Here is a 23236-nt window from a genome sequence, read left to right as displayed (position 1 = left end):
CTCCTCCTTGTTTTTCCTAAGCTTCCCACCGAACTGGCTGCCAAAAATGGGGCTTTGTCCGGGGGGGCGGACATCTCCACTAGCTGGAGTGTCCTGGGGCTCTGTAACACAAGGCATGAGCCTTTGAGGCTCACCGCCAGGTGTTACAGTTCCTGCAGGGGGAGGTGGGAAGCACATCCACCGAGAGCAGGCTTTGTTTCTGGCCTTAGAGAGCACAAAGGCCCCCACAACATGGGGTCAGAAGCTCGTCTGCTAGAGGCCGGCTGGCACAGACCAGTCAGTCCTACACTAGAGGATTGGGTCAAATACAGGGGTCATCTCTAAGATGCCCTCTGTGTGTATTTTTCAATAAATCCCACTCTGGAATCAGTGGGGGTTTATTGTGCAGAGAAGTTCGATACCGAACTTCCCTATATTCAGTGAAGCCATTATGGAACTGTGGAGTTCATAATGACAAACTCCCAGACCACACACTTAACAGGGCCACATTGCACTTACAATGTCTAAGAATGGACTTAGACACTGTAAGGGCATATTGCTCCAGCAGCTCTGCCCTCACCTTGGTATAGTACACCCTGCCTCAGGGCTGGAAGGTCTGATAGAGGGGTGACTTACCTATGCCACAGGCAGTGTTGTGTGGGCATGACACCCTGAGGGGGATGCCATTTTGACTTCACATTTTCCCTCCACCAACACACACAATCTGCAATGGCAGTGTGCATGTGCTTGGTGAGGGGTCCCTTAGGGTGGCACAGCACATGCTGCAGCCCTTAGGGATCTTCCCTGGTCACAGTGCCCTTGGTACTACTGGTATCTTTTACAAGGGGTGTGCCAATTGTGGAAACAATGGTAAATTTTCAGGGAAAGAACACTGGTGCTGGGGCCTAGTTAGCAGGATTCCAGAACACGCTCAGTCAAGTAGCATCAATATCAGGCAAAAAGTGGGGAGTAACTGCAACAAGTGCCAGTTTCCTACAAGCATCCACATATTTTTCTACAGTTTACTGAGCACTGCCCAGGTATTCCATTTATCAGAAGACTGAGAAGGATCATGTTTAAAATAAACACAATATTTAATGATACTTAGGCAGAAGGAGGGATTTAATTTAAAGGCCCCATGACAGAAGGCAGTCCATCAAGCTACCTTGTTGTGTAGCCATTTTAGCCATAGCTCCATGCACGTTATTTTAACATAGTAGGCCGCTGTGCACTTTAACCCAGATATATTTTATTCAGCTTCATTTTATTATTGTTACAATAAATATTTTTACGGTCTTGTTTTATTTTCCGTTTATCTAACTGTTTTTGACTAGGCCAGTATTTTGTTCTCAAATCAGACATTCTTGATCACTCTCTGCTTCTTCCAAGGCTACAGCACTGTACATTGCCGGTGAACATGGTAGAAGTTTAGTCTCCAACATTCGTAGAAAACACACATCCTTACGTAGGGACATTTTCTCAGAACATCAGCTGTGTTGTTATAAAAACACTCCTTGTCTCTTACATGTTAGAGGGAGATTCCAGCCAGAGAACCACGACTGTATGCTGATTGCTTCGCTACAGATGCTAACGCAGACCGCAGGCCTTTGCTCAGGTATGGGGGATGATGTCTTCCCAGGGGAACCTGAAGGGCAGAATTAGAGCTTAACATGCTGTGCTCTATCATAGCCTAGGTAGGAGTTAGTCTATTGACTATAGTGACAATATGATAGCGTTGTTTTTATGCTTCACTCTTCTCGTCACAATTTTAATACTGTCATGTTGTGTCGTCCTGGTTATTGCAGCTCACGCTTTGCTATCTAAGAATCAGTTGTTTTATTAAACTCATTATTGAAACATATACTGCTTCTGTTTGTCATTTATATATGAGGGTGAATCGTAAATGAGAGAAACGGATGGGACCTGAGTGACCACGACTTCCCTGAGAAGCCAAGTATGTCATGCCCTCGGCTGCCCCGTCATCCCTATCCTTGGGTAGAGATGAGCACACTGCTAGTTAGCTGGAGCAAAACCCAGATTGGAGCGACAAGCGTCACTCGCAGTGGGTTAGACTTAGTCTCCCACACCGCGGCCGATTCTGCCGCTCAAAATCCAGTAGTCTCATTAGAATAATGAGAGCTTACAAGACAACCTGTTCAATAAGGGCTGCCTACCTCAACTACCTACCCTCACACTACCCTTTGCAACATGGTCTTTGGCGGTTTGAGATATATGCCCCTGTGTTTAAAATGGATTTGAACATATTCTCAAATAATGTCTGCTATTTCTTTGCTTTTGAAAATCTTTAAACATTTTGTTAGTGGTGCGCTAAACTATAAAGTCATACATCTTGCAACCATGCATTTTTTAAGCTTCACAAAGTGAGAAGTTTATACTGTTGTTTTTGAGCCACAGTTCATGGTAATGGGAAACCATGATCATACAGGAAAAAGAGTAGACTGGGTCATCTTGCCAGCCATCCCGTTTGGAGCCCCTTTTTTCCAGTAAAGCTCTGAATCCCCTTTGCTTAGCTCTGCTGAACCCTGACTCCAGCACCCCCGGCTGCACTAATTTGCCCTACATTATTTACAGCATCCAGTACGCTCCTTACATCCTCCCCACGTATGCTTTGTTCTCCCTCATCCCCTGGTCCCTATTCAGCAGCTCATACCTGATGATCACTTGGAGGGCTGCAATTAACCCTTAGTATTTGTTTCAAGAAGTCCTGAATAGGGAACGCCCTGTAATAGGTGGATTGTCTGCCTTAATATTTGCCTTAGTTAAATCATAAAAATCTACCAGCTTTCACCAACGATGGCTGTTCACAACATTCCTGATGAAAAAGGCAGAGAATAAAATCTTTTTATAGTTTTCTCTAACCCATCTGTGGTGGTATCTGTGTGCTTTACATTAGAAAAAAATAATACAATATGACTTCATCAGAGAATTAGATCTAGAAAGGAAGGAATGTGAGAACAGAAATTTTAAAAAGAAAGGCCAGTAAGACAGTATATTTTCAGTAATATGTGGAAAAGCTGAGGGCCTCATTTACAGGAGGTCTGTCCCACGGGAGCGTCACTTTTTATGACGCTCTGCTGGTGCAGGCCTCTCAGTCATATCTATGCAGAGGTGGCTCCTCCATTTGTTTATTATCATTTTGGGGGAAATGGGGCAGGCCATGAGGGTGATGAGCAATGAGGGGGACTGCCCGCAATCCCCCTCAGAGTGTATGTGTGTTTGGCCGGCCGTCTCTGGCCTGCCAAACACACATGCGCACAGGGCTCTCTCCAGCCCAGCAACACAGTCACTGGGCTGGAGAGAGCCTGCACAGGCCCCAGTCTGCCTCGGAGCACCCTGGCTGGGTGCTCCCAGCCAATCCTGATGCTGTCCTGAGCAGCGTCAAGATTGGCGCAGGGCAGGCTGGGAGCCTGTGCCTGCAGAGGAGCGGATAGAGCGGCACGCGGTGAAGGAGGTAAGTGTTTTTTAATTATTTTATTATTTTTAATTTAAACCACCTCCTCCCCCTGTTAATACCCCCCCTCATTCCCCCTGCACGCCGCCCGCCCCTTCTGCATCATGCGAGCCGCGACTATATCTATGTGGCCATGCAAAGCCACTCTGCCTGGCCTTGCATGGCCTCATAGCTATGGAGTAGGGCAAAGCAGCTGAAAGGGCTGCATTGCCTTACTCTTGGTCAGGGAGGCATTCATTGGGTATTGCAGTCGGTTTTCCCATGGAACACCGATGGGTTTTGACACATTCCCAAATTTACAAGGATCTCTAAACATGAGAATATGTCAAAACTGTGCGGCTCACAGATAAGGCGTAACAATGAGAAATAACTTTATTTCTCCTCGTTTTTTCCTCTCTGTGTGCTGTATTCTGCAGCACGCATAGAAAGAAGGAAAACCTGTCCATTGATTGTTTTTGTGCAGAAAGGTGCCTCTTCCTGCACAAAAAGAATTGTGCCAACAACGCAGACACTCTTTCACCATGGTGGAAGGGTGCTTGCATTGGCGCTAGGCACCAATTTGTGTGCCCGTACAGGCAGAAAGGACAGGAATGCGCTGTATGTCATTAATATGGCACATTCCTGCCCTTTATTTTTGACGCAGGGTAGCGCAGCAAGGAGCCTTACGGCCCTCCCTGTGCCAAAAAGTTGTAAATGAGGGCCTGAGTTTTTAAATGACGGAAGGAGGAAAGGAGAGAAGGTTTAGTCCTCAGAATAAATTCGAATTCATGGAATTTATTCAGACTTATAAACTGGACTGTGTTTTTATAACGGAAACATGGCCTCGAGTCTACTCTGGTCCAGATTTAGCAGAGGCGTTTCAAGCAGAAAATGCCATTCTCATGGTGGATTGTGCTAATAAATGTGGAGGGGGACTCGCAGTAGTCAATCAGAATAAATATTTCTCCTTTTACATTCGCTTTCTGCAAGGTTTTTACTTGTAATCTACAAATTTGTGACGCTTATACATTTTCAGGCATGGGAAAACATTGGCCACAGCACACAGAGAGTAATGTCCAACAGTAAGGCAGAAAAAGATATTCCTGGTGTGGTTCCGAGAGTAGAGGGAAGTATAAAGTTGAAACGAGTCTCAAATCCTGTTTGCAGATGGTGTCTTTATTCGTAGGTGCTTAGAAAGCATTAAGTCATCATGGAGATACAGCCAACACGTGTTTCGTCACACAAGTGACTTTATCAAGGCTGTAATAAAGTAATGACAGCAAACATTGGATACATATGTGTGTATTGGAATCTGGTGTGAAACCAGAAAGCGTTCTGATTGTGTAAGTGAGTAAGTGATTAACATGGCTTTAGAGGTGAGTGGTAGTGGGGTCAAATAACAGCACCGTGATCAAGTTTTAAAGTTGGTCTATAAAAGCAAAATGTTGGAGAGTAATAGAGTATATGCAATTTGAAGCAGTGTGAGCATGCAATTGTTGTGCAATAGGGGGAAACTTAAAAGTCTACGAGAAATGTAGGAGAGAAAGTAGAAAAGATAAAGGGGAGATACGGCTAAATGCAAGTTTTAGAAAAAAGAAACAGTAATGAAGGCGGTGAGCCCAGAGGGCATAACAGAAGGGTGAGAGTCATACCTGGGACAGCAGGCTTAAGTAGGTTTGGTGGTGGTGTGTAGTAGTGAAGTATAGGTGGGCTGGAGAGAAAGTGAGTGAGATGGATCAGAGAAAAAGAGAGAAATAGAATGGGATAAGTAATCGTGTGTGACAGGATAGTTGGGAAAACGTAGAGAGCTAAAAAATGTAAAGGTAAGGTGATAAGAAGGAAAAAGGTGGGGAAAATTGTAAAGGTAAGGCGATAAGAAGGAAAGAGGTGAGGAAAAGTTGGATTAGAGAGAAAGGAAAATCTATATAAATAGAAGAAAGATAAGAATGGTCAGTGAGAACATACCTGAGTAAATGGTAAAGAACTGAAATAGGTATGGCTGCGCCAGGCAGCTGCAGGTGCGTGTGTAAAAGGCTTGCATGAAATCGAAGATATGAGAAGGCCCTGATAAGCCTATAAAATGACCTAAAGTGGTAACAAGGAAGAAAATAGGTATATAAAGCGAGGGCAGGATTTTAAAAAAGAGTAAACGCAGTAAAAGCCGGTGAATGAATATCCAGTTTAAATAAGCGGTTGGTAATTGGTGATTTAAGGTAAAAAGAATTATTTGTTGCGTCTGAGTAAGAGTCATACCGGTATAGAGACACAGAATCGGGGTGTAAGTGGCCTCAAAATGAACAAGTCACGGTTGGGAGAATGCAAAAAATATAACCCGGATCGTGGTGAGCGGCTGGTGAGGGCTCGACACACGTGAGTCTAGTTAATTAAAAATGACCGCAGGGGCGAGGGCGTGCACTAAATAACGGTGAGAAAATCACTGAGAGAAAGGATAAAGTGCGAGTCTCGATCGTAAGGCGAGGTAAGTGATAAGCACATTGAAGTGACTGTTGCCCGTGAAGAGGAGCGTAGGGGTGTGGGTATAACTAGAGTGATTAGGGGGGAAAGGAACGCTTAAAACATGGAGTAATAGAAGCGATTCTCGTTTTTAGGAAATATCTAGCAAAATGCGTTAACTAGTGGCAGTGAGGACCGCGTTACGATGAGCGTGGCGAAGGCGAGTTGGGAACTTACCGAGTAGTAGCGTAGTGGTGAGCTGACCGGTAAACGCGAGATCGAGTAATGATCTGCGAGGGGAAATACTAGTAGATTAAGTAGGAGGCAGAGGTCCAGTTGACATGGAAAAGGGACTAAGTTAAATAAGCTGCACTGATGACCCTCTTTGGTGTGACTGGGCTGAAAGGGTGAAAGCGACGGCCATCTTGAATGTAAATCGGAGAAAATGTGACACCATATAATAGGAAAAGCATAAACAGTAGAAACGTTAGTAAGGGTTCGACAGTGACTCTGTTGATGCTGGGCACCGAGAAGGTGCCTGGAGAACCGGAGAAGAGGATAGAATCAAGACATATGAGAGTGACAGTGTGATTGTGTCCAAGGATATAATAGGTGTGTAATGTTACACTACTGCACTATACAGTTGTGATGGTAAATGAGACCAACAAGAGGTAGAGGCAATGAAGTGTAGTAGGTAGGTGCAACAGTTGAGCCATATGCATAGAAACATGTATACATCAGTGGGATATACAGTAGTCCTCAGTATTATACAGTGTTTGGGAAATATTAGTCAACAGTATAAGAGCCATTCATATTTGTTACAATGAAAAGAAACAGAAACTATATAGTTCTTTGTATTGAATGTGTTCTCAGTGTAGTGAGTGGGTGTAGCAGTTCACACCCATTGCATAAAAACATGTGTTTATTAATGGGATATACAATAGTTCACAGTATTGTTAATGTTTAGGAAATATTAGTAATAGTTGTAAGAGCCCTTCACATGTGTCGTCGTGAGGAGATAAGTATATAGCACTAAGATGGTAAACAGTGGTCCACAGTATTACTAGAGTTAGGAAATATTAGGTAACGGTATGTGAGCGAATCTCATGCGTCGCAGTGACAAGTTACAACAATCAAATCAGTATATGTGGACGTACTGTACATGCGCAATGGAAAATCAAATTAAAGAAGTAGAGACCATGAAGTACAGTAAGTATAGTAGTTAACACAATTTGTGTAAGCACATACATGTACCAATAAGGAATACAGTAGTGCACAATATTAGTGAAAACAGGCAATGCTAATGTGTATACTGTAGACAGGAGGAATGGCGAATCATGCGAGAAAAAAGTGAAGTTCACGATCAGTGTTCAAGCCTAGTTCAACTGCGCGAAGCTTTATGATCCATTTAGATTCGCATCTACGTAGATCCCTGGTTCTATCTCCCCATCTTGGTGAATTGGGAACTTGAGTGATGCCATGGAATCTAAGGCTCAGGAGATCCTGCTCCCCGTGCGATGTGTTGAAATGGACAGCCATAGGATAGCTGATGTTAGCATTCCTGATGGCTCTGACATGTTCCTGAATACGTTCTTTTAGTGGGCGTATTGAACTGCCAACATAGATCAGACCACATACACATATCAGACAGTAGACAGTGAACTTCGTGTTGCAATTCATGAAAGTCTTGATGTGATGCGTGGTCACGGTGTTGTAGGAAAAGGAAGTGGTTTTGTTAAGGGCTAGTTGGCAAGAGATACAGCAACCACATTTGTAAAAACCATTTGGTTTCGCGGGAATCCACCCTGTGGATGGTGTCAGAGGTGTAGGACAGAGAAAGCTCGGGCACAGAATGTTCCTAAGGGTCCTACCTCTGCTGTGTACAATGGTAGGAGACCCTCCTATTGAGTCTTTGAGGCAAGTGTCCAACCTTAACAGATGCCAATGTTTCTTGAGAATACGTAGCACATCCTTACTTGCAGGGCTGTATTGGGTAATGAAAGAGACCGGTCTGCTGTTGGAGAGACCCTGAGCCACTGGTTCTTTGCGGTTCTTAATCAGTAAATCGTGTTGGTTTTTGTTACATATACGTTTTCTGGCCGCCGAGATGAGTTTGTTGGTATACCCTCTAGTTTGAAAACGGTAAGTCAGGTTCTTAAGCTCCTGTTTAAAGATGTCATTGTCAGTGCAGTTGCGCCGAATTCTAACCATTTCGCCGTATGGGATGGCCCTAATCTGTGAAAGGGGGTGGGCGCTGTGAGCATGTAGTACAGAATTGCAGGCGGTGGGTTTCCTGTACAGTCTAGACATGATCTTGTTGTCGGTGATGTACAAAAGCAAGTCGAGGAACTCGATTTTGGTCGTGTCCATTTTGTGAGTGAAAACTAAGTTAAAATCATTGGTGTTAAGGTGTTTGATGAGTATATTGAGATCCGAGACATTGCCAGTCCAGATAGCTAGAATATCATCAATATATCTACCCCAATACAGGATATGTTCAGTAAGATCAGGCGGGCAGTTGGACCATAGGTGTTTTTTCTCAAATTGACCCATGTAGAGATTGGCATATGAAGGGGAGAATTTAGCTCCCATGGCTACACCTTGACACTGTCGGTACCATCTACCATCATGTAAGAATACATTGTTCTCTAGTACCAACCGTGTGAGGTCAAGCAGCATACGTGTGTGATCAAATAGTGTGGCATCTCGGGTATTGAGCGTACGTTGGAGCATTTCCAGTCCCCTTTCCAGGGGGATGGATGTGTAAAGAGAACTAACGTCGAGGCAGACAAACATAAAGTCTTCTGACCAATCAATGTCTTCCAATTGACACAACAAGTCACGGGTGTCCTGTATGTAGGACGGAAGGTTATGAACCAAGGGTTGGAGAAAGGAGTCAATGTACTCAGAGATGTGTTCCGTAGGTGAACCAATCCCTGAGATAATGGGTCTGCCAGGAGGAAAGCCCCCTGGCTTATGGACTTTTGGTAAGATGTATATACAAGGAGCCCGGGGCGCCTCGATGTACAGAAATCTGTATTCTAAGTCAGTCAGGAGACAGTGATTTCTCCAAAATGTCAATTTCTTTTTGATCATGCTGGTAATGTTGGAAAGAGGGTTATTTGGTAGTAGAGAGTAGGCCTGGGTGTCATTGAGTTGTCTGTCTATTTCTGCAACATAGTCACTCCTGTTCATGACGACGACATTGCCCCCTTTGTCAGCCTCCCTGATAACTATATCTGGACATATGGAGAGTTTATGCAGCGCACGCAGTTCCTCGGAGTTGAGATTGTTGGAAGGTCTGTGGGTGCGTGTGCTCCTTTTGTCCTCTAGGTTATAGAGTTCCGTACTGACGGCTTGGTAGAAGACGTCAATGTGATTGTCTGGCGGTAGCGTGGGGACAAACATGGAATTGGGTTTGAGCCCACTGTTGACATCCAAGTTGGGTATAACATTGAGTTGAACCAGTAGTTCATCAAAGCTAGGTGATGGTGAAGATGTGTTATCCAGGGAGAGAACCGTATGGATATCCTGAAGATCTCCAATGGTTTGATTGCAAGTAGGTGGTGCCGTGTGGGCATTTTTGTTGGTATCAGGTTTGTTGTGGAAGAACTTTTTAAGTTTGAGGTTACGTATGAATTTAAAGAGATCTATGTGTATGTTGGTGTAATCAGGTTTAGAAGAAGGACAGAAGCCCAGACCCTTTTTCAAGACATTTATTTCGTGCATAGACAGTTGTAAACTGGAAAGATTCATAACCTGAACTGTTTCTTCACAAATGCTAGGGGTGGGCTGCAAGGAGAGAATACTCATGGCCTCTGAGTTTTCGTGGTGGAACGTGTTGTCATGCCCCCCCTGGTGTTTGTTGCGGTGTTTCCTGCCCCCCCTGCGGGTGGGTCTATGTTTGTGCCTGATCTGTTGTAGTTCTGTCGAAGTCCCTTTCTGTATCTGCCAAGTTCCTCTAAAAAAGAATTTGATTGTTGTGTGGTATTATGTAGAGTCATATTGGTAGAAGACCCTTCCCTAGGTGGGTCTGAGCAATCACTCGAAATGTTGGAGATATCTGATAAGCTGCCCGTGATTGCCTCAGCAGGCGTATAGATATTTGTCGGTCTAGTGTTAGACTCCTTGTTAACCTGATCGAACTTTCGTGCAAAAGTGTAGATCCTGCCATTCTTGTAATCATTGTCATCTCTGACAAGTTTTCGCATTTTCTTATCTTTTATGTATAACTGGTAACCAGTGAGTATCTCCCTCATAATAGTGTAGTTCTTGTCCGTTGCTTCTGGGAGGTTGAGATTTTTAATCTCCTCCTCCAGAGATGTGATGTCTAGAAGTAATTTGGTACGTTTTCTGTCCGAATGTTTGATCAGTATGTTAATCATACTGAAAGAGGTAGAGGAGATAAGGTGTTCCCATTCCCCGAGTAAGTCAGGGTCAAGGTCTTCAAATGATGGGAATATAATCACTCGTAGACCTCTAGGTACTTGTTTAATTTCCAAGTAGCGTTTAAGAGTGGTAATGTCCCACCAACGGGCTAGTTCCTGTTTTCTTAACCTCTCTAGCTTAATAAATTTCTGTCTTAGTCCTTGTGTGGAAGGTGTGGGATCTGTGGTACGGGGAGCTAGGGGTTTCCTGGAAAAAAGCTCAGCAGCCAGGGTGTCCCGGTTGTCGTCAAAGAAAGCCATGTTGAGTAACCTAAAAGGAGGGTATTCCTTTCAGGCATATTGGTCTATCGTCCTTTGTGGCCAAGGGCAAGCTTTGCTCTGTTATTAGATACTTTGTTAGAACCTCTACCGCTCAAGTCTAATTTCATGTTTTGGGGACTTTAACTTTCATCTTAAAGCATCTCTCTGCAAGGACATTGCTCTGCTTACTGACACCATGGCGAGTTTTGGTTTTATGCAACTGGTATATACTCTGACTTATATGGCTGTCCATAGTCTTAATGGTATCCGTTTTAACAATTCATGTCTTTAGGTCAGTTTAGCTAAGTTGGTCTGACCGCTGCCCTGTCTGCTTCTAGTGCCCGGGTCAAGAGCTCATAGTAAAACGTAGCTTTTAAACCTCAAGCGTCGTACCTGGAAAAGGTTTCGGATATAAACCTGTGTAGAGTGTTAACAGCCAGGTCCCCATACTTCATCAGGACGTGGACCCGATTGCTGCTGAATAATCAGAACGGTTTAACAATTCGTTGGACACCATAGGCCCTTTAAAAGCTGTAATTAATCTTAGAGAAAAACCTACTGCTCCCTGTTTTTCAAATGACCTTGGGATTTAAAAATAAAAGTGCCGTAGACAAGTACGGAAATGGCGGGCAAGTTGTAATGCTTTTAAAGAGTAAATCCTGAATCCTTCACTACAAATGTGCTATTCTTGAGGCAAAATCCAAATACTCTATTTCTAAAATTAACAATTCTCACAATCCTCTGAAAGAGCTGTTTAAAATGGCTAATATGCTCACCTGTTTCAAGAATCCAGTCAACTTAGATGGTTCTCAGGCTTTTTGTGATAAATTGTCAGCTTTTATCCATGCCAAAATAAGTGAATTTTACACTGAATTTTCAGGTAGTAATACTAATATTCAGATGGACCTGGTTGATTGTGCTTTAGAGACAAACAATGCCACCATCCTGCCTTTCCCACCCACCATTCTACACCTCAAGTTGAAGCCCTTATTCATAACAATTATTCAGTATCCTCGATCAATCCCTGTTTTTCAAAGTTATTGCATTTGATTTCTTATACTATTGCCAATCACCTGACGTCAATGCTCAACTCAGTTATCCAGTCTGGTTGTTTTCCAAAGGCATGGAAGGAAGCTACAGTCATTCCTCTCTTTAAAAAAACTACCCTTGATCCCAAGGAACCCAAATATTACTGCCTTATATCTTTGTTGCCCACACCTGCTGAGATTCTTGAAAAACATATTACTAAGGTTCTCGCAACTCCTATTGATATCACCAGGCTCTTGGATTCATCTTAAACAGGCTTTAGAAGTGAGCATAGTACTAACTCTGCACTGGTGGCAGCTGTAGACTGCATCAGGTCTGTGGTGGATAGTGGTGAGGATGTGGTACTTATGATAGATCTATCCACAGCTTTTGACACAGTTGGCCCCTCACTTTACATTTCTCATCTTCCCCATCTAGAAATCCACGGCACGGCAAGGCACTTAGTTTACTTGGATCCCTTCTTTCCGAAAGGATCAAATCAGTGTTGGCCGGACAGGTTTTTTTCCAAACTTTTTTCCCTGCCCTGTGGAGTTCCCCAAGAATCATCCCTAAGCCCCATGTAGCTATATGTCTCACACTTGCCTGGTTGATTTAGACGTTTGGTCTCCGGGTGCCTTCCTATGTGGACAACACAAATTATTGTTGCCATTATGGATGATGTTCACTCGGTGACTCTTATCGTCAAGAATTGTATGCAGGATAATGGTGCCTGGATTAAGAATAATTGCCTAAAAGTATATGATGACCAGACGGAGATTCTTGCTTTTGGTAGCCAGCACTCCATCTGGTCAATGCACTGGTGGTCCGAGGTCCTTGGCACACCCCTTACACCAGTTAGGTCAGCAAAAAACTTAGGGGTGATTTTTGATGACAATCTTACCTTTGAATGCCAAATCAGTCTTACTGTTTTTGCATTCTACAATATAATGTGATACTTAAAGATTTTTTCGTATTCTTATTGCTTCACACAAAGAGGTAGTGCCTGCTCTGGTCTCCTGCTAACTAGCTTACTGTAATTGACTACATCTCAACATCAATCAATGCTCTTTCAAAAAGCTTCAGGCAGTGCAAAAAGCAGCTATGCAGCTGATTCTTGACATTCCTAAATATCAGCTAAACTCTTGGGAGGTTAAGAAATTGCATTGGCTTCTGGTACGGCAAAGAATTGCGTTTAAGGTTCTTTGTCTTGCGCACAAGGCCCTACACAATTTCAGTCAATTTTTTAGAGCTAAGTATCAATGGTTTGTACCTAGCAGGCCCGTTCTCTCTGCCACAATTACATCTATTGCAGTGCCCAGAATCAGGCATTATAGATGGAATGGCAGATTGTTCTTTTATGCTAAACGTTTGATCACTTTGCCTCATTACATGGACAATTGACTTCTGTTCAGGAGTAGTCTTAAAACATGCCTTTTCACTGTACAACTCTGTCCATCTGCAAGGGTGTTCTATTTCACTTCTCTCTGCTGGGTTTTGAGTCGTTAGTGCCTTGACGTCTTTGGATATTTGTGCGCTCTGCAAATTGCATTCATTCATTCATCTATACTTCAAGGAATATGTTACAGACAGCATTAGCAACTCTGGTGAAAGACTGGCTTCAGGCTTGAGCAGTTCTGAATACTGGTACCTTCAAATACAATGATTCCTGGTGTCTAAGTTCTTTTGACCTTTTGAGATCACATGTAAACCTGACAAATAGGTAGCTTAGTTCAGGTCCAAGACTTTACAAGCTAAGAAGGCAAATTTTAATTTTAATTTCGCTTTAATGGGTAGACAGTATATGGTGGAGGGATGCGTTCAAACTTTCCTATTTATTTAAGATATGAGTCTAGCTGTAGAGTGCTTTATGGCCTCAATGCGATGAACAAAGTCTAAGGCATCTGTGCAAAGATAAAGCTGGCAAAGCCCAGGAGAGAAACAACCAAATTGTTCGCCTCATCAATAGTGTCCTAGCACACTTAAAACACATGTGGAAAAACTGGTGTCACTTAGGAAAAGTCACTTTGGAGTTAAAAGGCAGAACTGACAAAACAACCTCCAGGCCAGGCAGCAGTTGACTGAAGATAAAGAAAAATGTACAACATAATGTCCAGTCTAGAAACAGCTCACAAGGAACTGGAAGGCTGATGAATTCAAAAGAAGAAACTTCTAATTTCACCTTCCAATTGACACCACTTTATTCACACAGACCCATCCAAGTCCCAAAATATCCCAGTCACTTGTATATTGTCTCCTGTTATCTCCAACCTCAGCATGGAAACCTGTGGGCTATGCTCATAGATAACAGCATCAGATTAACCAATATACTGCTGATTAACAAACCTACTTGAAGTCTCCTCTCCTTCAGACTCAAACAAACACCCCATTCAGACCTGGGTGTCCAACCTACCTGAAGCTTAACCCCACCAAGATATAATTCTAGTGATTTTCCAAGAACAGCAAACAAGAAGCAGTGCAACCCTGGCTCAATGACATGAACCTTAATAGTTTCAAGCTCAGACTTTCACTGAATGCTAAGTCACTTGGATTCACCTCCACCCTAAAGGAACACCTGCACAAGAAAACAAAGACATCCTGATATCATTGCTCTCTTCTAAACAAAGGGAACACATTTCTTACAGAATGCAACTTTAGCACTGCTGTCCTCGTGCTCTCACATCTGGGTGATGGCAGCATCCTTCTTCATGTCCTCCCAGATTCCATACGGGCACAGTTAATGGTCATCCCACACACTGCAGCATATATCATCCAGGGCCAGATTAAATATGATCACATTACCACCATTCCGGAGGAACATTATAGGCTGCTCTTGCTGTCCACGCCATTTAGAAAACCAGCTACAGCATTTACATCACCATCACGACCAGCACCCTCAATTGGCTTGTGGACAAGCTCAGCATCTCTGGAGGCTCTCTGCACACCACAACCATAGCACCATCAATATGAAAACCAAGAGGTTTAAAAAAGAGAAAACAAGGCAGCAGATCTTTTCCATTTATGAACCCAGGATCTGGACAAGCATCCCTGCATACATAAGGATGCCCCCAATGCTCCTCCAATTTAGGAAAGCATTGAAGACACATCTTTCTAAAGAACATACATCACAATGCAGTAACAATACAATAAGCAGCTATTTCTCCTATCAAGCAATCATTATACGCTTGCCCTTGACTATGCAACACTCCAATGCCTTATGGCTATGTTCACTCATACACAGGCCACATACATACAAAACTCACAGAAAAGTAATCCTCTATTTTGGATTGGGCCATCTAGTGAATAAATTATTGTGAAAGGTTGCCATCCTCTAACGCGCAAAAAGCTATGTGAAGGAATACTCCACCATTATCAATCTGGGAAGAAAACACTGAAATCGGGGCTGTACTTTCTGCTGCCTTGACACATGAGCTGGACACTTTTTCATCCCTGATTCCTTGTACCCTTGCCTCAGGAGAAATAACAGCACAACAAGGACACATAGATCACAGTGGGTCAGGCCAAACTCTACTTGCGGGCAGAAGCGGGAACCAAGATCAAGTGAGGCTGATGAAGCTTCTAACATCCATGACGCTGGCCCCAACACACGTACACACACTGACCCAAGTTCTCTGCAATCAAGTTTGAAGTCTCCCAAACCATTGTGGTAAAACTGCCTGCTTCATAATACAACAAGCCCACTGAATTATTAAAGACCTTACAAGAACAAGACCGATCTTTTAGTTAAAGATAGCAACATGCAGATGTAGGAATATCAAGGTTCTGTAATTTTAAACTGCAGGTTCAACCTTGCAAAATAAAACTTTTCCTTGACCCAAACCTTCCGTTTTACCACTTATAGCTAACCCCTAAGGCAGGCCTTAAAGCCTGATAGGGCAAGGTGCATAGTATTTAAAAGTAGGACATGTATATTTAGTGTTTTACTTGTCCTAGCAGTGAAAAACCTCCACAGTTGTTTTTCACTGTTGTCAAACTGGTTCTTTCGTGGGCTAACACAGTTTTACACCATTACATTTAATAAAAGTCATATTTAGCTTGAGAACAGCTAGAACAATATTTCAAGGGCTGTTTTTATAGTAATTTAAAAGGTTGGGTTTTGCAAATTTAGAAATGACCCTTTTAAAAAGTTGTCAATTTACTGCCTAAAACTAAAAGTCTTTTCTGCCAGTGCCCAGCAGTCACCTCAACCCCTATGGTGAGATGAGTATTGTTCCCAGACAGTGGAAAAAGGGCTCTGGTGGTGGGGAGAGGGTCTCCTTAATTGACAGGAAAGCATAGGGGATGTGCCTAGCCCCTTCAAAGAATGCCTATCTTGTCACCATCAATCAATCAATCAATCAATCAGTGCTTGTATAGCACAACTACTCACCCGTTAGAGTCTTAAGGTGCTGGGGAGGGAAAGTGTAGCGTATACCGGCGAGGTGGTTCTTAAAAAAGCCATGTCTTCAGTTTCTTTGTGAAGCTGAGGAGGGAGGTGGTTTGTCTGATGTGGAGAGCGAGGGTGTTCCAGGCGGTGGCTGTGAGGTAGGAAAAGGAACATCCTCCTGTTCTGGTTTTCCTGATGCGAGAGGGAGCTGGACTGAGCGTAGGGTCCTGTGGGGTACGTAGATGTTGAGTCGATGTTTCAGGTAGGCTGGTCTGGGGTTGTGGAGGACTTTGTGTGCATGGGTGAGGATCTCAAAGGTGATTCTTTTCCCTATGGGAAGACTGTGCAGTGTACACAGGTGTTGCGAGATGTGGCAGAGTTGAGGTAGGTCGAGGACTCGTCTGGCGGTGGCGTTCTGGATGTTTTGTAGTTTACAGGTGAGTTTCTTGTTCATTCCTGCATAGAGTGCATTGCCATAGTCCAGTCTGCTGGTGATGAGGGCAATTTGTGACGGTCTTTCTATGTTTGAGGGGGATCCACTTGAAGGGCTTGCATAGGAGGCGGAGGGTGCGGAAGCAGGTGGAGGTGACTGAGTTGATTTAATGGTTCATGCGGAGGTTGGAGTCCAGGATGATTCCAAGGTTGCAGGCTTGGCTGGTGGGGGTGGATGGGTTTCCGAGTGTGGGTGGCCACCAGCAGTCGTTCCACGCATTGGGTTGAGGGCCCATGATGAGTACTTCTGTTTTGTTTGCGTTGAGTTGAAGGCAGCTGTTTCTCATCCAGTTAGCGACTGCTTCCATGCCTTTGCGGAACTTGTGCCTGGATTTTGTGGGTTTGTTGGAAAGGGAGAGGATGAGTTGGGTGTCATTGGCGTAGGAGATGATGTTGATTCCGTAGCTTCTGACGAGGATGGCTAGCGGGGCCATGTAGACGTTAAACAAGGTGGGGCTGAGGGAGGATCCCTGGGGCACTCTGCAGGTGGTGGTTGTGGGGTCTGCGAGGAAGGGGATGAGTCTCACTCACTGAGTTATACCAGAGAGGAAGGCTTGGATCCAGTCGAGGGCCTTGTTTCTGATGCCGGCTTCGTGGAGTCTTCTTATCAGGGTGTGATGGGAGACTGTGTCGAAGGCCGCCAAGAGATCTAGTAGGGTGACTGCTGTCATCTCTCCCTTGTCCAGCAGGGAGCGGATGTCATCTGTTGCAGCCAGGAGGGCTGTTTTGGTGCAATGGTTTTTCCTGAATCCAGACTGGGAGATGTAGAGGATGTCGTGGTCTTCTATGAACGTGGCAAGTTGGCTGTTGACTGCTTTTTCGATGACTTTCACAGGAAATAGGAGTAGGGAGGTGAGCCTGAAGTTTATGAGGTCGGTGGGGTCTGCCGAGGGTTTCTTGAGGAGGGGGTTGATCTCGGCATGTTTCCAGTTGTCAGGGAAGGTGGCGGCAGCTAGTGAGCGGTTGATGGTGAGGCGGAGCTTGGAGGCAATGGTGTCTGTGGCTCTGTTGAAAATGTGGTGGGGGCATGGGTCCGTGGGTGCCCCGGAGTGTATGGACCTCATTGTTCTCAGAGTATCTTTGGTGGTGAGGGGGGTCCAGGTGGTGATTATTGGTGTCAGGTTTAGGTGGAGGGGGTTCTGCGCAAAGGGTGTCCTTGCTGAAACTGTCGTAGATGTCTTGATTTTGTGATGGAAGTAGGTGTTGAGTCTGTCACAGAGGTCCTGTGAGGGTGGGATGTCCGTTGTTTCACTGTTGGGTTGGGCAAACTCCTTGATGATGCTGAAGAGTCCCTTGTTGTTGTGTGCATGTGAGGAGATTCTGTCTTCTAAAGCTTTCTTTCAGGAGTTTCTAATGAGTTGGTGGTGTGCGGTGGGGGTGGCACTGAAGTTGCTATGAGCTTCTGTGGCTTTGGTGTTTCTCCAGAGTTTCTCAAGGCAGTGACAAGTGTGTCTAGATTCACCGAGTTCTGGGGTGAACCAGCTGGCTTTCTTTGCGTGGGTGCTGTTGTTCTTTTTGAGGGGGCTATGGTGATGGCGCAGTCAGCGATCCAATTGTGGAAGGTGCATGCTGCGGTGTTTGGGTCACTGTTGTGTGCGATGGTGGGGGCGGTGATGGCGAGGGCGGCGGGGAGCTGATCATAGGTTATTCTTGTCCAGTTTTTATGTGATGGTTGGTGTCTGATGACAGTGAGTGTGTTAAAGGTCAAATGGATGCATTGGTGGTCTGTCCATTGGAGTTCTGTGGTGTGACTAAAGGTGGTGGAGGTTCCTGTTCTGCAGATGGGATCAAGTGTGTGTCCTGCTGAGTGTGTTGGCTCCGTCACAATCTGATGGAGTCCTATGTTGTGGAGGTTGTCTAGGAACCATTTTTGGGATCTTGTAGGTTTTCGAGGTGAAAGTTGAGGTCTCCCAGCAGGGTGTAGTTGGTGGCTGGGATCTCTTGTGCAAAGATACAGTGTGTGATGGAGTCAGCGAAGGGAATACATGGTCCGGGGGGGCGCTAGATGAGGGTCCCCTGATGGTGCATGTCGGTCTGGTATGTAGCTTGAAGTGGAGGTGTTCCATCAGGCTTGTGGATTAATTGGAGTCGTGTGTGTGTTCAGGTGGAGGTTGGACCTGTGGATGATGGCGATGGTAGTGTCCGGGCCTGAGGTGGTGTTAGTCCAGGTCTCAGTGAGGAATGCGACGTCCAGGGTGGTGCTGTCAAGGAGGTCCCAGATTTCGGTAGCGTGTTTATGGAGAGAACAGACGTTGAGGAGAATGTACTTCTGAGTTTTGCGGTCGGAGTGTTGTTGGGGGTGGGTTGTGCTGGGTCCAAGGTCTTGGTTGTGGTGTAAGATAGGCAGCAGCAAAGGCAGCTGAAGGGACTGTGGGTGTTAGCTGGTGATGCTTGCTTGCAGTTGTTGTTGCGTCCTGGATTGAGTGCGACGAGTGCTGCTGATGTGTAGAGGTGGTGGGTGGCAGGACCAGGGGTCCTGGCGCTGGTCACAGTCAGGTCACAGACAGGCACATATGGTCTTGCCTTTGGCGGGCATTCAGTGTGCCAGAGGCGCGCCCACACTGTGCGACCGCCGTTAAGTAGAGAAGGGGAGGAGAGGACAGCTGGGAGGTGGGAGTGGGACACAGTGCAAAAAAGGAGGTCGGGCTGCGGGAGCAACAGTGGCGGGGAGAGAGAATGAGAGAGAGGAGTGGGGCGGGGCCACAGGGGCAGCAGCAGTGGGGAGATTGAGAGGGGGGAGAAAGAGAGAAAAAGAGAGGAGTGAGGAGAAAACAAGGAAAATATTAAGGAAAGCACAGAGAGCGAAAGGCTCAAGAAAACAGCCCACAAAAGAAAAAAACAAGGCGAAAAGAGAAAAGAGGCAGAGGGCAGCCCAGCAGAAAAGCAGAGCTCTCCCACTAGACACCAGAGATGAGGCACAAGCAGAAACCCTAAACGTCCCTAACTACGCAGTGAAACGTACCGAGCTTGACGTTTTAACTATATTGTCTCAAGCGCGCTTCATCTCAATTTACTTTCTTCAAAAATACAGTTGTGAGAAATGTGCTCTGCTAAACTACGAGAAACGTTGTTGACTTTTCACTCTTTCTCTGTTCAAGACCATAAAGCATACTAGCTGAATGAAATGTCAGCGTCCATGGGACATGCGTTTACTTATTGTGTCTTAATTGTGTTTCTAATGAGTTGTTTGTATACTGTTTTGTAACCCAGAAGGCGGTGTGCCGCCAAATTTTTCAGCTTGAGCGATGGTCGAGTGATGCAAAGAGGAAAGTAAACTCTGCTGTCTGGCACCCTGCATTGTCTGATGGATTTCTGAAAAACAAGGGGCACTTCAACTGCAAGATAAACAACCGGCTCCTTTAGCTGCCGGCTGCCCAGCTGACATTTCACAAGCTGCTGCGCATTGTGCGCAGCTGAGGCTGTCAGCTGGTAGACAATAGACACAGCCCGTGCATTGTGGAGCCCGGGATTTATGTAAGCTCACGCTGGAGGGCCCGGGCGGCCGCGGGGCTGGAGGCTGGAACACTGAACTCCACTCATCTCCCGCTCCCCTCTGTGAAAGGCCACTGCGGCCTGGCCTCTCCCTACCCCTGCTCTGGTCGGACAAGAGCTTGCTTGAAATACGTGTGGAATGGAAAACAAGTGGCTGCATCCACACAAGGCGCCTCATGAGAGGGCTGTGTTTTTATCCTCTGAACGTTTGAATCCCTCGATTCAAAACGTCCAGTTGCATTAATTGTGATAATTCTTGCTACTGCCGTGATGTGGTGAAGGCAGGGCATTAATATAACTCAGCCCCGTCCCCTAGCTGGATAGTTAAAAAAAACAATAGTCCTGTGTTTGCTCAAGTTAGAGCTCTTAGCGTTGTAAATTACCTAGTGGATTTTTCTTGACACACAGACTATAAATAACAAGAGAAAGAGAGTGAGAGTGAGCTGGCCCTGGAAAAGCCCCCCACTGCTGTTGGTTTATGTTTACAGAGGGAGCTGGTGGGGAGGAGGGGCTGATTATAAACCCACAGGGTCAGACAAACAGGCCAATACTGAAAGAAAAAGTCCCCTTCAGAAGAGATAAACAGGTCATAGCTTAATTAGACAGTAGTTTGTGCTGCTCCCAAAGAGAAAAAAATCAGGACAAAGAGGCAGAACTGAACACTAACAAGCAAGGATTTTTGAAGGACACTGCAGCTAACAAATCAAATAGCTTTGTACCACAGTATAAGTATACTAAAAGTATACAACACGTTGAACGCTCAACCTAAAAACAAGGAGAAAAGAGAAAAGAGGCAGAGGGCAGCTCCGCAGAAGAGCAAATCTCTCCCACTAGTCACCAGGGATGAAGCGCAGGCAGAAGCATGCGGGTGGAGGAGGTCCTCGAACTACTGACAGAGGTCAGAGTTCAGGGACAGAAGGGATTCACTTGCGGGGAGCTACGCGGTGGCAGAGCAGTTCATTGACCAGGTCAGTGAGGTCCATTCAACAAAGTTTACACCTAGGCCTTCCTCCCTTTTGTCTCTCTAGTCAGGCTCACTTTAAACCCCTTGGGAGCAAAGGAGCTGACCAGAACTCATTTAGAAAGTTGAAAAAAGATTGCCCTCCACTTACAGTCTGGCACTGGACATACATTTGGACCCCATAGATCTCTACATTCCTGGACCTGTGAGGAATCAGAAGAAGGGCTTCCCCAAGTTCAGAAGAACCTGAAGAAAGATAAGGCCTGCCTGTCATGACCCCAGGATACGAGAAGTAACTTCAAGGATCAGTTGATTGACCACTTGTTTGAGCTACAGGGACACAACAAGCTTCCAAAGGCCTCTCTCCCTGCACCTGCCCAGGTGACTGGTTCCAACTGGACCTGCTTTGGACCCTGCTGCAGGCCTCGGTTGAGTCCAAACCACCAGGTGGTGACCCCCCAGGTCCTAAATCTTTGGCTGGTGTTAGAATGTATCCTTCCTTTTCCCAAACTGCAAAAAGTGGGACTTAGAAACCTTTTGCCAACTTTCTACACAAAGACGTAGGTTTGTGTCAACATCGAATTGCTAATCAGTCTCAACTTGCCAGTTTGCCCTGATGAAAGAGATCTGGCTTCCAGAAATGTTTCTAAGTCTGAACATAGAGTGCTTCACCTGCACTGATGCCAAGCAGCATTGGATCGACTTTGAAGCCTTCCTGGGCACAGACTTTAAAAGCCTTCGCCTGCGTAGAGTTTTCATGCCTTTGTTAACAACTGCACTTGGACCTTGCTCTTCAGCAGCCTACCATCCTTTAATTCAGCTTGCAGCTTGCCCTGCTGGTGACTCATTAATGACCACTCCCTCTTCATGAAAGTTGTAAGATAAACTTTCACCCTGTGCGAACATGGGCCCGGTGTCCAACAAGCAATCCATCACAGATGGCCTTAACTTTTGACTTTGGCCCAGTCTATAATAACCTGCATTTGGAACTTTGTCTTTTTTGGCACTATTTTTACTTCATATTTAAAAAAATCATATCTCTGATTCTACTTATTGATTTTTTGTTGTGAGTTTATTTTTTCAAATGTACTCTATTTTTCTAATTTGCTTTGGGAATGTTCTTGTGTTGTGTTTTCAATTTAATACTGCTTGAGTGCTACAAAATTAATTTACACATTGCCTCCAAGATAGGCCTGATGAGGTGTGGCCAGCCATCATGGGTGTGTGGAATTAATCCACCCGATCTCCCCCGCCTTCACAAGGAAAATGGAGGCTGTAGGTGTTTATGCACACTGGGGTGGCGGGTAGCGAGTGTCGGAACATCTAGAGCCTCTTGGAGACCCAAAAGCCAAACGTTTACAGCCTCTACACATCTCTTTGGAGCTTGAGACTTTGAAGGACCTCCACCAGGAAAGATGGTGGCCAAGGTCTCCGGCTGCTCCAGAGAAGGACGATGAGTCATTGTGAGGTGGTTTGGCCCGACTCAAGTGACTCTCTCCCCATTGGGAAACAGAAAGAGAGACTCATCTACGTGAGTGTAGCAGAACTCCGTTTGATGGCCTATGGACACCAGACTGCATAAAGATGGCGACCGCAGGTAAACTCAAGCTAGGGACTAAATGATTATAAATGTGAGTGGCATTCAAGTGATCTGAAGCCCCCTGGGGGCCCCATTAGCAGCCCCCACTGTGCCTCTGGTCGTGGGCATGGTGGCAGTGTGAACTGGAAAGACCTTGATGTGGGAACACCCTCCCCTCTGTGATCCAGCAAAATCAAGGGATATATATATACCTTTATAAGAGATTGCCTCCCCCTGCAAGTTGCTACAGGGGAACTACTACACACTTAAAACCATCATTTTGAGGTGTAATCTACACACCTACTTGACGAGACAGTGGCTCATCCTACTCCTGTCTTTACACCTTTGACTCTGCATAAGCTGGGATTGGATACCTTTATATATGCATCCCCACCCCAAAAAAAACAGCAAAATATAGTAATAGCTACTTTTAACAGACATAGGCCAGGGAGTCTCAACCAAAGCAACTGGAACAAGAGAACATGGCACTGACAAAGGAAGACCTCTTGGCCTTGTTACAGAGGTTTACAAAGGAACTACGTGAAGAATTGAAGGAAGACATGGCCAGCTCTCTGGATACCCTTCGATCTGACCTCACTGCCAGACTCACTACGTTGAGGCTGGATGTACACTCAGTGGGAGAATGCACAATGGACTTGGAAACAAAATGCCACGCTATAGAGCAATGCATACAGAAAATGGAGGAATCCTCCACACAGATCAGAGACCA

The 23236-nt window shown here is 45.2% G+C and overlaps 1 protein-coding gene and 1 long non-coding RNA gene across 4 annotated transcripts in view; both read right to left on the bottom strand.

The window, feature by feature from the left end:
- SV2B (synaptic vesicle glycoprotein 2B) overlaps positions 1-23236 on the bottom strand; it is a 506854-nt gene that overhangs the window by 111391 nt on the left and 372227 nt on the right. The gene's annotated exons all lie outside the window — the stretch shown is intronic.
- Positions 4661-6171, bottom strand: LOC138283215 (uncharacterized). The gene is made up of 3 exons (XR_011201132.1): positions 6122-6171; positions 5396-5515; positions 4661-4690 (listed from the first exon to the last, which is right to left on the bottom strand). It is a non-coding gene; the product is annotated as an uncharacterized lncRNA (long non-coding RNA).

The sequence above is a fragment of the Pleurodeles waltl genome, chromosome 3_1 (assembly GCF_031143425.1).
Source record: "Pleurodeles waltl isolate 20211129_DDA chromosome 3_1, aPleWal1.hap1.20221129, whole genome shotgun sequence".
NCBI classification, from domain to species: domain Eukaryota; kingdom Metazoa; phylum Chordata; class Amphibia; order Caudata; family Salamandridae; genus Pleurodeles; species Pleurodeles waltl.
The sequence above is the reverse complement of the archived record's forward strand: the minus strand, read 5'-3'. Positions and strand labels throughout refer to the sequence as shown.